At 39.3% G+C, this 17,442-nt stretch overlaps 1 pseudogene; it reads right to left on the bottom strand.

Annotated features, from left to right (window-relative positions):
• Window positions 1-12,644: 12,644 nt before the first annotated feature.
• On the bottom strand, window positions 12,645-13,367 carry LOC102999593 (40S ribosomal protein S3-like; annotated as a pseudogene).
• Between the last annotated feature and the right edge of the window lie 4,075 nt (window positions 13,368-17,442).

The following is a 17,442-nucleotide window of genomic DNA, read 5'->3' as shown; positions in this document are numbered from 1 at the left end:
GCAGACACCAAAAACAATGGGAACTACGAACCTGCAGCCTGCAAAAAGGAGACCCCAAACACAGTAAGTTAAGCAATATGAGAAGACAGAGAAACACACAGCAGATGAAGGAGCAAGGCAAAAACCCACCAGACCTAACAAATGAAGAGGAAATAGGCAGTCTACCTGAAAAAGAATTCAGAATAATGATAGTAAAGATGATTCAAAATCTTGGAAATAGAATGGAGAAAATACGAGAAATGTTTAACAAGCACCTAGAAGAACTAAAGAGCAAACAAACAGTGATGAACAACACAATAAATGAAATTAAAAATTCTCTTGAAGGGATCAACAGGAGAATAACTGAGGCAGAAGAACGGATAAGTGACCTGGAAGATAAAATAGTGGAAATAACTACTGCAGAGAAGAATAAAGAAAAAAGAAAGAAAAGAATTGAGGACAATCTCAGAGACCTATGGGACAACATTAAACGCACCAACATTCGAACTACAGGGGTCCCAAAAGAAGAAGAGAAAAAGAAAGGGACTGAAAAAATATTTGAAGAGATTATAGTTGAAAACTTCCCTAATATGGGGAAGGAAAGAGTCAATCAAGTCCAGGAAGCACAGAGAGTCCCATACATGATAAAACCAAGGAGAAACACACGAAGACACATATTAATCAAACTATCAAAAATTAAATGCAAAGAAAAAATATTGAAACCAGCAAGGGAAAAACGACAAATAACACACAAGGGAATCCCCATAAGGTTAACAGCTGATCTTTCAGCAGAAACTCTGCAAGCCAGAAGAAAGTGGCAGGACATATTTAAAGTGATGAAGGGGAAAAACCTACAATCAAGATTACTCTACCCAGCAAGGATCTCATTCAGATTCGATGAAGACATTAAAACCTTTACAGACAAGCAAAAGCTAAGAGAATTCAGCACCACCAAACCAGCTTTACAACAAATGCTAAAGTAACTCTTCTAGGCAGGAAACACAAGAGAAGGAAAAGATCTACAATAACAAACCCCAAACAATTAAGAAAATGGTAACAGAAACATACATATCGATAACTACTTTAAATGTAAATAGATTAAATGCTCCAACCAAAAGACACAGACTGGCTGAATGGATACAAAAATAAGACCCATATATATGCTGTCTACTTCAGACCTAGGGACACAAACAGACTGAAAGTGAGGGGATGAAAAAAGATATTCCACGCAAATGGAAATCAAAAGAAAGCTGGAGGAGCAATTCTCATATCAGACAAAATAGACTTTAAAACAAAGACTATTACAAGAGACAAAGAAGGACACTACATAATGACCAAGGGATCAATCCAAGAACAAGATATAACAATTGTAAATATTTATGCACCCAACATAGGAGCACCTCAATACATAAGGCAAATACTAACAGCCATAAAAGGGGAAATCGACAGTAACACAATCACAGTAGGGGACTTTAACACCCCACTTTCACCAATGGACAGATCATCCAAAATGAAAATAAATAAGGAAATACAAGCTTTAACTGATACATTAAACAAGATGGACTTAATTGATATTTATAGGACATTCCAAACAAAAAAAACAGAATACACATTCTTCTCAAGTGCTCACAGAACATTCTCCAGGATAGATCATATCTTGGGTCACAAATCAATCCTTGGAAAATTTAAGAAAATTGAAATCATATCAAGTATCTTTTCCAACCACAATGCTCTGAGACTAGATATCAATTACAGGAAAAAATCTGTAAAAAATACAAACACATGGAGGCTAAACAATACACTACTAAATAACCAAGAGATCACTGAAAAAATCAAAGAGGAAATCAAAAAATTCCTAGAAACAAATGACAATGAAAACAATGACCCAAAACCTACGGGATGCAGGAAAAGAAGTTCTAAGAGGGAAGATTATAGCAATACAATCCTACCTTAAGAAACAAGAAACATCTCAAATAAACAACCTAACCTTACACCTAAAGCAATTAGACAAAGAAGAACAAAAAATCCCCGAAGTTAGCAGAAGGAAAGAAATCATAAAGATCAGATCAGAAATAAATGAAAAAGAAATGAAGGAAACGATAGCAAAGATCAATAAAACTAAAAGCTGGTTCTTTGAGAAGATAAACAAAATTGATAAACCATTAGCCAGACTCATCAATAAAAAAAGGGAGAAGACTCAAATCAATAGAATTAGAAATGAAAAAGGAGAAGTAACAACTGACACTGAAGAAATACAAAGGATCATGAGAGATTACTACAAGCAACTATATGCCAATAAAATGGACAACCTGGAAGAAATGGACAAATTCTTAGAAATGCACAACCTTCCAAGACTGTACCAGGAAGAAATAGAAAATATGAACAGACCAATCACAAGCACTGAAATTGAAACTGTGATTTAAAATCTTCCAACAAATAAAAGCCCAGGACCAGATGGCTTCACAGGCAAATTCTATCAAATATTTAGAGAAGAGCTAACACCTATCCTTCTCAAACTCTGCCAAAATATGGCAGAGGGAGCAACACTCCCAAACTCATTCTACGAGGCCACCATCACCCTGATACCAAAACCAGACAAAGATGCCACAAAAAAAAGAAAACTACAGGCCAATATCACTGATGAACACAGATGCAAAAATCCTCAACAAAATAGTAGCAAACAGAATCAAGCACCACATTAAAAGGATCATATAACATGATCAAGTGGGGTTTACCCCAGGAATGCAGGATTCTTCAATATATGCAAATCAATGTGATAAACCATATTAACAAAATGAAGGAGAAAAACCGTATGATCATCTCAACAGCTGCAGAAAAAGCTTTTGACAAAATTCAACACCCATTTATGATAAAAACCTTCCAGAAAGTAGGCATAGAGGGAACTCACCTCAACATAAAAAAGGCCATATATGACAAACCCACAGCCAACATCATCCTCAATGGTGAAAAACTGAAACCATTTCCACTAAGATCAGGAACGAGACAAGATTGCCCACTCTCACCACCATTATTCAACATAGTTTTGGAAGTTTTAGCCACAGCAATCAGAGAAGAAAAAGAAATAAAAGGAATCCAAATTGGAAAAGAAGAAGTAAAGCTGTCACTGTTTGCAGGTGACATGATACTATACATAGAGAATCCTAAAGATGCTACCAGAAAACTACAAGAGCTAATCAATTAATTTGGTAAAGTAGCAGGATATAAAATTAATGCACAGAAATCTCCAGCATTTCTATACACTAATGATGAATAATCTGAAAGTGAAATTAAGAAAACACTCCCATTTACCACTGCAACGAAATGAATAAAATATCTAGGAATAAACCTACCTGAGGAGACAGAAGACCTGTATGCAGAAAATTATAAGACACTGATGAAAGAAATTAAAGATGATACAAACAGATGGAGAGATATACCATGTTCTTGGATTGGAAGAATCAACATTGTGAAAATGACTCTACTACCCAAAGCAATCTACAGATTCAATGCAATCCCTATCAAACTACCACTGGCATTTTTCACAGAACTAGAACAAAAAAGTTCACAATTTGTATGGAAATACAAAAGACCCCGAATAGCCAAAGTAATCTTGAGAAAGAAAAACGGAGCTGGAGGAATCAGGTTCCCTGACTTAACACTATACTACAAAGCTACAGTAATCAAGACAGTATGGTACTGGCACAAAAACAGAAATACAGATCAATGGAACAGGATCGAAAGCCCAGAGATAAACCCACGCACATATGGTCACCTTATCTTTGATAAAGGAGGCAAGAATATACCGTGGAGAAAAGACAGCCTCTTCAATACGCGGTGCTGGGAAAACTGGACAGCTACATGTAAAAGAATGAAATTAGAACACTCCCTAACACCATACACAAAAATAAACTCAAAATGGATTAAAGGCCTAAATGTAAGGCCAGACACTATAAAACTCTTAGAGGAAAACATAGGCAGAACATTCTATGACATACATCACAGCAAGATCCTTTTTGAGCCAGCTCCTAGAGAAATAGAAATAAAAACACAAATAAACAAATGGGACCTAATGAAAGTTAAAAGTTTTTGCACAGCAAAGGAAACCATAAACAAGACGAAAAGACAACCCTCAGAATGGGAGAAAATATTTGCAAATGAAGCAACTGACAAAGGATTAATCTCCAAAATTTACAAGCAGCTCATGCAGCTCAATATCAAAAAAACAAACAACCCAATCCAAAAATGGGCAGAAGACCTAAATAGACATTTCTCCAAAGAAGATATACAGATTGCCAACAAACACATGAAAGAATGCTCAACATCATTAATCATTAGAGAATGTGAATCAAAACTACAATGAGATATCATCTCACACCTGTCAGAATAGCCATCATCCAAAAATCTACAAACAGTAAATGCTGGAGAGGGTGTGGAGAAAAGGGAACTCTCTTGCACCGTTGGAGGGAATGTAAATTGATACTGCCACCATGGAGAACAGTATGGAGGTTCCTCAAAAAACTAAAAATAGAACTACCATACAACCCAACAATCCCACTACTGGGCATATACCCTGAGAAAACCATAATTCAAAAAGAGTCATGTACCACAATGTTCATTGCAGTTCTATTTACAATAGCCAGTACATGGAAGCAACCTAAGTGTCCATCAACAGATGAATGGATAAAGAAGATGTGGCACATATATACAATGGAATATTACTCAGCCATAAAAAGAAACGAAATTTGAGTTTTTTGTAGTGAGGTGGATGGACCTAGAGGCTGTCATACAGATTGAAGTAAGTCAGAAAGAGAAAAACAAATACTGTATGCTAACACATATATATGGAATCTAAAAAACAAACAAAGAAAAATGGTCATGAAGAACCTAGGGGCAAGACGGGAATAAAGACGCAGACCTACTAGAGAATGGACTTGAGGATACGGGGAGGGGGAAGGGTAAGCTGGCACAAAGTGAGAGAGTGGCATGGACTTACACACACTACCAAAGGTAAAATAGCTAGCTAGTGTGAAGCAGCTACATAGCACAGGGAGATCAGCTCAGTGCTTTGTGACCACCTAGAGGGGTGAGACAGGGAGGGTGGGAGGGAGGGAGACACAAGAGGGAAGAGATATGGGGATATATGTATATGTATAACTGATTCACTTTGTTATAAAGCAGAAACTAACACACCATTGTAAAGCAATTATACTCCAATAAAGATGTTAAAAATAAATAAATAAAAGAAACTAAGGTTCAGTGGTCTCAGTGATTTGGGCAAGGTTAGCAGCAGTTAATGTCAGAGCTGAGACCTGAACCCACAAATCCTGATCTCGACTCTGTTTCAGGGCTCTTTACAAATCCTTGTTACTCCTTTAGCAATCCTAACGTGCTGTGGTTTGTCAGATAAGTATTTCTTTCCATTAGAGCTGAAATTGTTATCAACAGAAAATCCATCTTGTTGAGTAATTTGCTGGGGGGAGGGAGAGATGATGTCATCATGGTCATATGGTACAAAGTCACTGAATTCTGTACACACACACACAGGAGTTATTTATTAATATAAAGAGTTTAATTTAGCCAAAGTGTCATTTAATAATGAATAAAGCATCTCATCTCTATTTGTTCGGTTACACTCCACGTAGTAAAGACAAGAGATATAAACTAGAATTAAACTATTTTCAATTTTTTATTTTAAATTGAAACAAAATGCACCACCATACCAGTGCTTTCTATTATCACCCCTGCTGCATCCTCACATCTTTTCTTTTTCTTGTGTTTTAAATGAAAATGTTTCACATGCCTTCAGTCAATCTAACAATAATCAAAAAATGATTCTGGATCAACACACACAAAACTGGGGGAAAGAAGTAGTTTATTGGTGTCCAGGCAAATCACAAGATAAAACAGAAGTCAGTGTATTGGCGAGTTAGCGATTTAGTTTATTTTATTATTTGATTTGGTTTCTCTATAGTCAGAGGCTAGCAAAATTACTTCTGAATTTCTGGATGTTAAGAATCTAGAATTGCTCAAATCTGAATTTTTCTGTCTCGATAACTGACTGAAAATGAAGCAAAAATATATTTCCCTTTATTTTCGTTTTGAAGGTTCAATGGAATAAATTTCACAAAAACAAATATTGGAGAAACTAATACAATTCTTCAAGGCATCCTGCTGTTTCTTAGAAGTTCCCAAACCTCACACCAATATTCCCACGTGATCACAGTTTCAAAATGACCTCCTTTTATCCTGTCCCATGACTGGAAATCACCTTAAAATTCAATATCGGAGGATGAACTTTCCTGGTTCAATTTCCCAAGTGTCTTAATTGTAATTTTATCCAATTTGTTGGTAGCGACTCCCAGGAGTTGCTCAAGGACACGAAAGCTGCCCTTTTTATCCCTGCCTGCTTGTCCCCCTCTCCTTGCACGGAAGCTCTGTAATAAATGAGGAACGCACAACTGTGCTGGGTGGTCACATCTCCTCGTGATTCCCTCTATGCGCTTGCTTTAGGAAGGCACTGGAGAGTCACTGAGATGCAGAGCAATTTCTTAGCCATTAGTTTGTAAGAATCCCCCTGCTCCGACATGATTTAAAACATGAGCATCATGACCTCAATGTTCTCAGAAGGTATTAGTCTCCCTGCCTCTCTTTCAGGGAAGTCCTGAGTTACTTTCTTAGAAAGAGTAGATGCATCTAAAAGCTAATAGTTCTGAGTATAAACTTGAGTACATGTCTGAACTCTTGACTTCAGGTCAAGCTAACCTAAAAAAATGAGAAATTCAATCTTGTCCTATTTGTGAGCCCTGATCGGGTCTGACACCACTGAGGAGAGTTTTTAAGTTCAGAGATTGGCACTAGCTGGTACCCATGCACTGGGAGGGAGTCCACACAAGCTGGTCGCCCAGGCTGATGGTTAGAGACAAAAGCCCCTCTCTACTAAAGCTGCAGGTGCATGAGCCAGAAGAGTAGTCTAAGCTCCTATCCTAAGTAAAATGACTCAGGTTAAAACTAAAGAGATGCATCTGAATAGGTCATTGATGTAAGGAGATCCTGAGGTAGGAAGCAGAGCCTGGATTGAAAAGAGAGCAAGGTAAGCAGGAGGGTGTTTGGAGAAATTGCATAGACAGGTTTTTATACATCCTCAGTAATATACTGGGTGGACGGGCAGGATTTATTTAAACGTCCATGGATGGAGCTGACCTCACCACATGAGAATGCCTCCCCTAGCAGGGCTGGGTCTGAGTTTGCCAAGGCTGGTGCACTCCTAAGTCAGAGGTACATCCTCATGACTGTTCTTCAGGCTCTACCCTTTACTGCTGATGCATGAAATGGGGCCAATGGAGCTGAGGAACTCTTTCAAGCATATTTGGGCTGTTTCAGGGAAATCAGCACTAATTATTAGGTTCTAGTGTAGCTGGTGGAATTTCAGCAAAGAGGCCAGGGCTGGTGTGGACACACATAAGACTGATGGAGTCGGCTGCCACAAGTTCATCCCATTGTTCTCCTCCCAGGCAGCTGGTATCCATAGGTCAGAAGAAAGAGGTCACAGGGCAAGCTGAAATTCTACCAACTACTAGAATAATGGTGGTACCAGGAGGTGCAGAAAGAAGTGACTCAGTGTTTCAGGTGGAGGAAAGCAGTGGAGTTTTATATGGGAAATCCACAAGCTACTGAGTAGCTACTAAGCTACTGAGTAGAACAGTTGTGTGGTCTTTAAAAGATACAATTATGAGTGTACTTCTCTCAGACCAGAGTGACATGCTCACTCTGACCATCAGTCTATAAATTTTGGAAAGGTGAGTGGAACTATAGATGAACAGCCTCCTCCAAACTGGGATTTAAGTGGTCGGGTTATATTAGGCCCTAAACGAGCTCCTTGATAAATAGGGAGGGTATCAGGGAATGGTGCCCTGGTGGGAAGGATCAGGATAGGGAGTAAGCCCTAAATTGGTTTCTTATGGAGGATGCCTATATCAGTCAGGGCAGGCTAGGTTATGCTGCAGTAAAAATTACCCCCAAATCTGAATGGCTTAAAAGAAGAAATTTCATTTATCATTCAGGGTGTTTGTCCCTTAGGGATCTGCTGGGGGCCCTACTCCATTTACTTTCACTCAGGAACCCACAGCAAGGGAGATTTAATCTGTGTGCTGCCATGTTTGCTCTGGCAGGAAAATGAGAACACAGCAAATCATGCACCAGCCCTTAAAACTCAGCCCACAGTTGACATTTGTCATTTCTGTTCTCATTTCATTGATCACAGCAAGTCATGTGGTCACACCTAACCCTAAGAGGGCAGAGAAGTGCAAGTTGTCCATGTGCCCAAAAGGAGGACTAAAAATATTTCATGATCAGCACTAATGATTACCAAAATGTCTACTTCACTAAGATGGTATCATGACCATGGGAAGGGAGGGGGCTGGTCTGAAATGATGGTGTGTCTGAACAGTTCACAGTTTGCTGGATATGTGGTGCTAGCTCAGCACTGCCACCATCACCACCCAACCCCCACCTCAGTCCTCTCCTTGACCTGGGTATTTTAGGTGTCAATTTCTGTAATAGGTGAATTAATGGTGCCCCAAACACACACATGCCCTAATTCCTAGAATCTATGAATATGTTACTTTATATGGCAAAAGTAACTTTGCAGATGTGATTAAGTTAAGGATCTTGGGATGGAGAGATGATCATGGATTACCCAGGTGGACCCAATGGAATCACAGAGGCCCCTATAAGAGGGAGACGGGAGTGTACGTCAGAGAAAAATAAGAGATTTGAGGATGTTACACTGCTGGGTTTGAAGATGGAGGACGGGGCCACAAGCCAAGGAATGCAGGCAGTCTCTAGGAGCTGGAAAGGGGAAAGAAATAGAGTCTCTACTAGAGCTTCCAGAGAGAACATGGCCCTACCTACACCTTGATTTTAGCACAGTGTGTCTCAGACTTCTGAACTCCAGAACAGTAAGAGAATAAAATTGTGTTGTTTAGATTACCACTAAATCTGTGGTAATATGTCCAGTAGCAAGAGGAAACTAATACAATGTCCCAGAAAATGTGATGCAAGAGGAAAGTCCTCAGACAGAGTTTGGAATGAGCAAAGTTAGATGACAGGAAGCATTGTTGCAAAGCTGTAGTGTTGGTACATGATGAGTGTGAATTTCGTGGCCACCACTCAAACCCATTGACCTGGGAGGGCAGGTGGCCCCAACTCCAAAGGTATCCCTAATAAAAGAACTTGGTCCTGTCACTTAATTATGTTTTAAATGAGTAAAACACAACCCCACATGTGCAGAAACATGAATTCCTTCTTGCTTTTCTTCCTCCTAACTTTTCCCTCTCCACACCTTCCCCGCTCTCAGCTTCAACTCCTTTCCATTTCAGCTGAACCAGCAGCAGATGCCAATACTGAGCAAGGTAGTCATGATTTTAAACACCTTCACTTGCAGAGCATAGCATCATTCCAGGACGATCATAGGGTCAACCACACACCCAAAACTTAAATCTGCTCTACAACTTCCGTTCCAGGTTAATGTCTATATGTAAAACGGAGTTAGGTTTTAGACTCCAAAAACTATAAACAGTTTTACTATGTGCAGGGATGCCACTTACAGCTGTACAGATTGTGCACAACACAGTCCTATGGGGACACCATGCCAACAGGCCCATGTCAATTGTGCTTCCAAAAATTCTGCAGTCCACAACTCACACAACTGTATGTGGCAGCCTTACATTACACTCTACAAATACCCATTCAGATATTTGAAAAGTGGGTGAGATGTAGGACAATTCTTCACTGTGCAGAACCATCCCACCTATCTAGCATCTGTGGCCTCCACCCATTCTATAACAGTAGCACACCTCAATCATTCTGACAACACAAAACACTCCACAAACTTACAAACTGCTCCTGTGGAACAGCAGTCCATTCATGCTTCATTTCTCTGATCTCATCTTTTAAGCTCTCATTCTTGCACCAATCACACCAATCTTCTTGATATTCTTTTAACAGTCCATGTTTCCTCCTTCCTCAAGAGTCTTTGCAACTTATTTCTCTGGGATGAACACTCTGAGGCTTAACATCTCCAAACTCTCCTTCACTCCCTTCATACCCCTGCCCAAATGTCACCTTATCAAAAAGTCCTTCTCTGGCCACCCTATATAAGATAGAAATCCCACACCTACCCCAGCACTTCTTGTCCCTCTTATTTTGCTTTATTTTTCTAAACATCATGATCACTCTCTATAGCACTATATCTTTTACTGAGTTATTTATTTTCTGTGTCCCTTCACTAGCACTTAAGTTTCATGAGGCCAGGAACTTGACCTGTTTCATTCACTGTTATATCCCCAGCACCTAGGACAGTGCCTTCCTTGCCCTAGCCATTCAATAATTATTTGTGCCATGAATAGTACATGGTAACAACTTCACTCATGATAGCATATGCTCAGTAACACTCCTTTTCCCATTTATCCAAGTCAATGAATTCAATCACTTCACTTCCCTCCTCCCTATTCATAACTTGAGCTGCACTGCCCAAAGTAAAAAACGATGAGATAGTCAGCAAGTCCTATCTTAGAACATTATATCACATTGATGTTTCTTGTATGAGGGGATGAATGCAGAGTAGTTTTCAGATAAGAAGTTGTGTGTTTTCACTAAGTTCATTTAACATAAGTATGCTCTCCATATAGGTCTGGAAGACAAAGATAAAGATAGAAATTGGGCATGGCATGACACAAGGAACTTGACAGGCATTATCACATTTAATCTGTACAGCCATCTTGAAAAATAGAGAAAACTAAAGCTATTTCACCTAAGAGAAAACTAAGGTTCAGTGATATTAAGTTAATACCAGAGTAGAATTAAAAACCATGCCTGTCTGACTGTAAAATTTATGGTCATTTTACCACATCACTGGAGTGAGACAATGAAATATGCTGAACACAAGTGCAATTTCCTCAAGATTTGAGCATCATTTTAAGGGTCACAATTTTTTAAAAAAATCCTAGATTCATTTCCAAGAGTATTTATTTTATGTTCATTTATGGACAATATCTGGAAACACTTGAGAAATGAGGTCAACTCTCCCTCATCTTTAGACAAATTATACAAGATTTTGGCTCACTCATGGCAAATTTTTGTTTAAAGCCAGTTTATTAACCAACAGCACCTACTCTGATTAATGAATTGCTTTCTTGATATTATTGGCAGTCTGTACCCTACCTACTTAATTACTGTGTTCTAAAATAATCAATGTCTTTTGTCTTACCGAGGCCAAAGCCAAGACAAATTATGAGACAGAGAGATGCTTCTGTGCTCCTCCCATCCCTTCCTTGTTAGGATCTTGCTAGAGGAGAACAGAGAAACAAAAGGAAGATAGACTGCAAGGAGAACTGCTTACTCAACAGTAGGTCTGTCATGTAAAGGTCAATAACCAGAATCCTAGTAGGGCATCCCAATAGACAATGTTCAGCTGGCTTTGGACATTGGCTATTGGGAATCTTAGAAGTCAAAGAAGTATTAATCACTTCCTTGTGCACCATACTGAGTGGTTTCTACATTATTATTTAGTGCTCACAATATGGAAATTTACTGTTAGCTCTAATTTACAAATGAGATGTTGAGAACCTTCACTAAGCTTAGATATAAAGGAACTAGAATCCCACCCAAGCCTATCTGACTCCAGGGCCCATGTCCTTCACCACTGAACTATGGTGCAGGACAGGAGCATTCCATGTCAGAGAAGGCAGGAGCATCTCAATTTCCAGTGCCAGTCTGTAGAAGCAGGACCTTTGGCTCATGGCTAGATAGAAAAGGGCCGTGATCTACACCCTGAGGTAAGAGTAGGACACAACCAAGTGCGCCCAGGCCTAGCTAAGTATACCACGCTAAGAGCGTGGTAAACATATAATCTATGATCCACAGGTCAATGAGTCTCACTTCAGGTAAGGTGCTGTTCATGGCAGCTCAAAAGCTTTTGGATGAAACTGTACACAAGGACCTAACAGCAGATAAAATATTGCGGAAGAAGACCTCATAGTCCAACAAAAATTATCAAGACTCTTAAACATACAAAACATTATCTACTTCATTCATTCTACTAATATTTCTCTTTTTCTGAATAACCTCCAAATAAAATGGTTATTATATTCATTTTCTATGTGCAATACAGAAAATCATCTTAAACATATCCCTCTTCTAAACCTATAACCCTGAACTACAGATGAGTTAATCAAGGTGCTTTCCTGTTAGCAATCAGCTTACACTATCACCAGATTTACCCCTCAACAGGATACTTCTCTGGTTACTTCTGCTTGGGTCCTCCTGTTCTGGCCCTTGCCTCACAGATACAGTTAAAACCAAGAGGATTTGAAAGCAAAGAAACACTGTGAGCCAGACAGCTCTAAGAATCAATCAAGTAATGCTCCCATGCCATTGTAAAGCAATTATACTCCAATAAAGATGTTTAAAAAAATAAAATAAAATAAAAAAATAAAAGCTGATGTAAAAAAAAAAAAGTAATGCTCCCATGGAGCAACATGACCCTCAGTCTGAACACTGAATGTACAGTCTAGTCAGTCCACAGGTCTTTTAAAAATATTTTATTTTATTCAAGGTCTTTACAGAGTAACATCCAGACTCCAGATCCAGCTGCCAAGGATACCCTATTATGCTATGAGTACTGGCTGGGGCATGGTAAGTGACTCCAGCTTCCCACACTTCTCTTCAGAGATGGGAGTGGTGGGTGGTATCTCATTTTGGGGTTCCACAATGCTCACGAGGTCAGGAAGGGGCTTCTTAAGGCCAATCTTACCACTTGGGTCCCAAGGCAGCATGACCTTCACTTTGATGCCCAGCACATCCTGACTGAGTAGCACGTGGCACATGGCAGTGCCAACATAGTAGTTAACAGAGTCCCAGATCATCAGGCCATCCACAAACTTCATGGATTTAGCCCTATGTCCTCAGAGTTTCCCAGTACCATGACTATGCAGGCTTTAGCCCCACATTCCATGATGAACCGCAGCATACCATAGCAGGCCCTCCTCCACACAGCAAGTCCTCCTAGGAATCTGTAATACAGAGACTCTTCCTGGGCAATAGCACACAGACCTCTTGTGGCCACCTTTTCAATATAAAGCTCTACACTGCCCTCAGGGAAGCTAGATCTTTTCTGAACCACAGCAGTCAGTTTGCAGATCTGCTGGCCCTTCTCACCAGGAACATTCTGCATACTGGTGGCCAGGATAATGATTTCTGTCATGGCTGGTGTAACTCAGAACTCCATAATATCCATCTTCAGCCAGCTCCTGAGTGAGAAACTCATTCAGTTCAGCTTTGAAGATGTTATCGGTGACAAACTTCCTCTCCTTGGAAATCTGCACCACCATCTTGCCGCCGTGTGCTGCCATAAGGAAAAACTACTAACATATCTTGAGTTCATACTATGTACCAGACACTTTTTTGAGTTTAGACTTTTGAGATCCAAATTAGAGTAGTCTAAATATGTAGTTTTGTTTATCTCTATTTAACTACCCTATTCCTGAGTTGCGTTCCTGAAACTTGACTGTAGTAGAAGTTTTCCAGGTAAAGGAAAGAAAGGAAATTCAGGCCAGGAAATAAGTGGCATGAATAAATGACAGGAAATGTGAAAGTCTTTACCTGATTTGGGGAAAGGTGAGAAGTATAAGATGGGTGAAATATAAGGTGATGGACATGGTGGGTGAAGATGACAAAGTCGCCATCTTTCTTGTACTCTGCGGGGGAAAACTTCAGGAGGGAGAAGATGTAGAAATTATTGGAGGCAGATAAGACTTTTTGTTACCTTACATCACACTTCCTTCATCTCAGTCGCTTTAGCTCTCAGTCCATCTCATTCTCAGGAGGAATGTGCTTTGACATCCAAACATTTTGATTCAGGATCTGTTTCAAGGAAGGCTTGATTTCTGTGAGAAAAATCTGGATGGGTTCCCAGCTTCTCCTCTGTCCGGCCTTCATTCACAGCATGCTTTCCTCATTCTCTTTGATGTGAATTTTCAGAACGTCGTTGGGTGTAATCAGTATTCAAACATAATTTCAATAAACCCATCCAAAAGCAGGTTCAAATGTTTTCACAATACTTCTCACCAGCCTTGAGAGTGCTCTTTCTGGCCATCAGAGTCACCACCATAAAGTGTATGTGTTGGCCCTAAACAAGAATGGCCAACTAAGGGGACTAGCAGAGACAGAAATCTAGCACCAGTTCTGCTCCTGAAGTTGAGGAGCTCAACAGGAGGTGGCATCACCCCAAAAATAAAGCACTTGTTTTTCTCCCATACAAATAAACTGCTTAGGCTATTAGCGGCCTTTTGGCCCAACAGAAAAAACAGGCCTACGTAACACATTACTATTTCAGCCAGAAAGAATAATAACAAAAGATAGATAATTTTGTCTAGAAGAAAATGAGTTGAACCCTCGGAGAATAACAAAATGTGACTTTATATAAAATAATACAATACATGTAAATAAGTGCCTGTCGTACAGTAAGCAGAACAATGACGTTTACTTATTACTAATACCGGTAATAATATTTCATTTTCATTATTTATTATTTTTAGTGTCTTGAGAGTGTTTATGTAATTGATTTTTAAAGTTACCAAAAAAATCCATGGCTACCATTTCAGTGTAAATTGAATGTAGTTGTTCTGATCTATAAAAGAAGACAAAGGCTATCATGATATACATTTTAAAAGCTGATGAAAATATGGCAGTGTTTTAAGTTTTGACAGAACTGAGTGAGAAAGTACTCCAGAGTTATATATTATTCTTGCTAATTTTCAGGATGCTTAAAATGTTTTATAATTTTATATAATATATAAATATTCTAATCTCCCCAAACAGAAAAGACAGCCTTGATACTAGAAGTGGGGGCAAGGAAACTCTAACACTAAGTCAAGTGGCTGAGATCTGGTCCTGTGTACTTCCTACATGACCTTGAGCTGATCAATTTACTACCTCTCTAACCGAGCATTTTCTCACCTATAAAATACAAGAATTGGACTAGAAGATCTCTCAGGTTCTTTACTCAAATTTTATGACCAAGTCTACTCTTTGACAGCTAAAAAAGATAGGGCTGATTTTAGTGCATACTGTCTGTCCCCGTATCTTGACATTAACTGATTGCCTAGAAGGGTCAAAGATGTGCCATCTGCTTCTATTACCAATTACACTGTGAAGCTGCCTCAAGTTTAAAAAAAGAAAAATTTAGTGAAAAACAGAAGTTGGCAGGAAATGTGCTGTAAATAATATCACCCCCACACATTTACTGAATAATTCATAACCAGTACGTAGTAGAAGCATAATTTTTAAAATGACATTTTCCCCAAATACCTGAATGTTCTGACATCAGTAACAAATGATTTAGTTGGCATTACCTTAAAAATTACAGTGTTTAGAGACTGACATCTCAGATTTAAATTTATTTTATTCTTGTCAATTTCCTTTAAATCAACTTTGTTGTATTATATCAGAATGAAATATTTGCCATAGTTGACTATCCCTCGTTAGTGTTCACATATCCTTTTTTAATATTCTTTATCCAATGTTTTTTCTTTTGAAATATTCCATTTTTCCTCACCAGTGAGACCCTTCACTTTCATTCAAACTGCATAAAATAATCTTACAATTTGATAAATTAATATAAGAACATTTTATTTAATTATGTATAAGGAGAACTAGTATTACGTTAGTGATTTTTCAATCTGATACAATGAAAACATACTTGTTCCAATTTATTTTACTCACCACTATCTTCCTTTTTTTTTTTTTTAAACACTTTTTTTTTTTTTTTTAATAGCTACTTTTTTATTTATTTATTTCTTTATTTTTGGCTGTGTTGGGTCTTCAGTTCTTGCGAGGGCTTTCTCTAGTTACGGCAAGTGGGGGCCACTCTTCATCGCGGTGCAGGGACCGCTCTTCATCGCGGTGCGTGGGCCTCTCACTATCGCGGCCCCTCCCGTTGCGGGGCACAGGCTCCAGACGCGCAGGCTCAGTAGTTGTGGCTCACGGGCCCAGCTGCTCCGTGGCATGTGGGATCTTCCCAGACCAGGGCTCGAACCCGTGTCCCCTGCATTAGCAGGCAGACTCCCAACCACTGCGCCACCAGGGAAGCCCCCCTTTTTTTTTTTAATTTATTTATTTTTGGCTGCGTTGGGTGTTCATTGCTGTGCGCAGGCTCTAGGTGCATGGGCTGCAGTAGTTGTGGCTCGCGGGCTCTAGAGCGCAGGCTCAGTAGTTGTGGCACATGGGCTTAGTTGCTCCGCGGCATGTGGGATCTTCCCTGACCAGGGCTCGAACCCATGTCCCTTGCCTTGGCAGGCGGATTCTTAACCACCGTGCCACCAGGGAAATCCCTCACCATTATCTTTTATCCTCTCTACCATTTTATATTGGCCTCCTCAAACTGCAATTTGCTCCAATTTTTAACGAAATTGTATTGCTGTCCAAATTCTTTCTCAAATGGGATGAGATATACTTATGTCTTCTACTGCATCACCAAGTTACACCACAAAACACTAAAACAAAGTGAGATTATATGAGGAATTTTGCATAGCAGTACTCCTACACCAATTACAATTTACAAGGAGCATTAGTATCAGCTGTGTCTCAGAACTTCAATCCAATGTCAGCTGAGTCTCCCAAGTAAGCCAATCATAGCCCTTCCCACCTTTAATTGCAATCCCATAACTGCCTCCCTTTGAGAATTCAAGGTGCTTCCCTGAGAGTTCTCCAATCTGCCAACACAACCTCTAACCCATTCAGGTCATATACACTTTTTAGAAGAATGCAGGGGCATCTCCAGATTTTCTGAATAGGAAGGGCTTCTGGGCAGCTCTCTGATTTGAAGAAGTAGTTATATAACTTGAAGCCAGATACATAGAAAACTTGCTATTTTTCTTAGATTGTATGAACATTCAGATTGTTTTGGGGGTTCCCCTCGTCATAAGCCATCCCTTGGTTTCTCAGCTGCAACAGTGACTTGACTTTTCATTTGACCAGGAAGTCCTATTACAATCCAAGTCCCAGAGGGTGGGAGTTAAGTCCACTTCCTTATACAGGCTTTCAGATGTTAACTATGCTGTGGGATACTGTCTGGCTAGGGCAAATGGCTTTGTGTACAAAATGAAGTTTTCCTTTTACTCAGCGTGAAAATTTTCTATCTGTTGACAACTGTCATGATTAGCCATCCTGGAGAACTCTTTTTACTGGCTCAAAAGTATATGTGTTGAATTTTTTAAATTTTTATTCATTCTTTCATTTATTCAATAAATATTTATTGAGAGCTCACTACTGTGTGTCAGGTATTGTTCTAGGCACTTTGTGAGTACTTGAAAATTGACTATAGATTGATAATAAAATAAAACCCGAAGTAGTGTTTTTGGTAGGGTTTTTGTGCTTATTTCAACCTATGAATTACAATGTTCTTCA

The sequence above is a fragment of the Balaenoptera acutorostrata genome, chromosome 12 (assembly GCF_949987535.1).
Source record: "Balaenoptera acutorostrata chromosome 12, mBalAcu1.1, whole genome shotgun sequence".
NCBI lineage: Eukaryota > Metazoa > Chordata > Mammalia > Artiodactyla > Balaenopteridae > Balaenoptera > Balaenoptera acutorostrata.
Note: the sequence above shows the minus strand (reverse complement) of the source record. Positions and strands in the feature narration are given on the sequence as shown.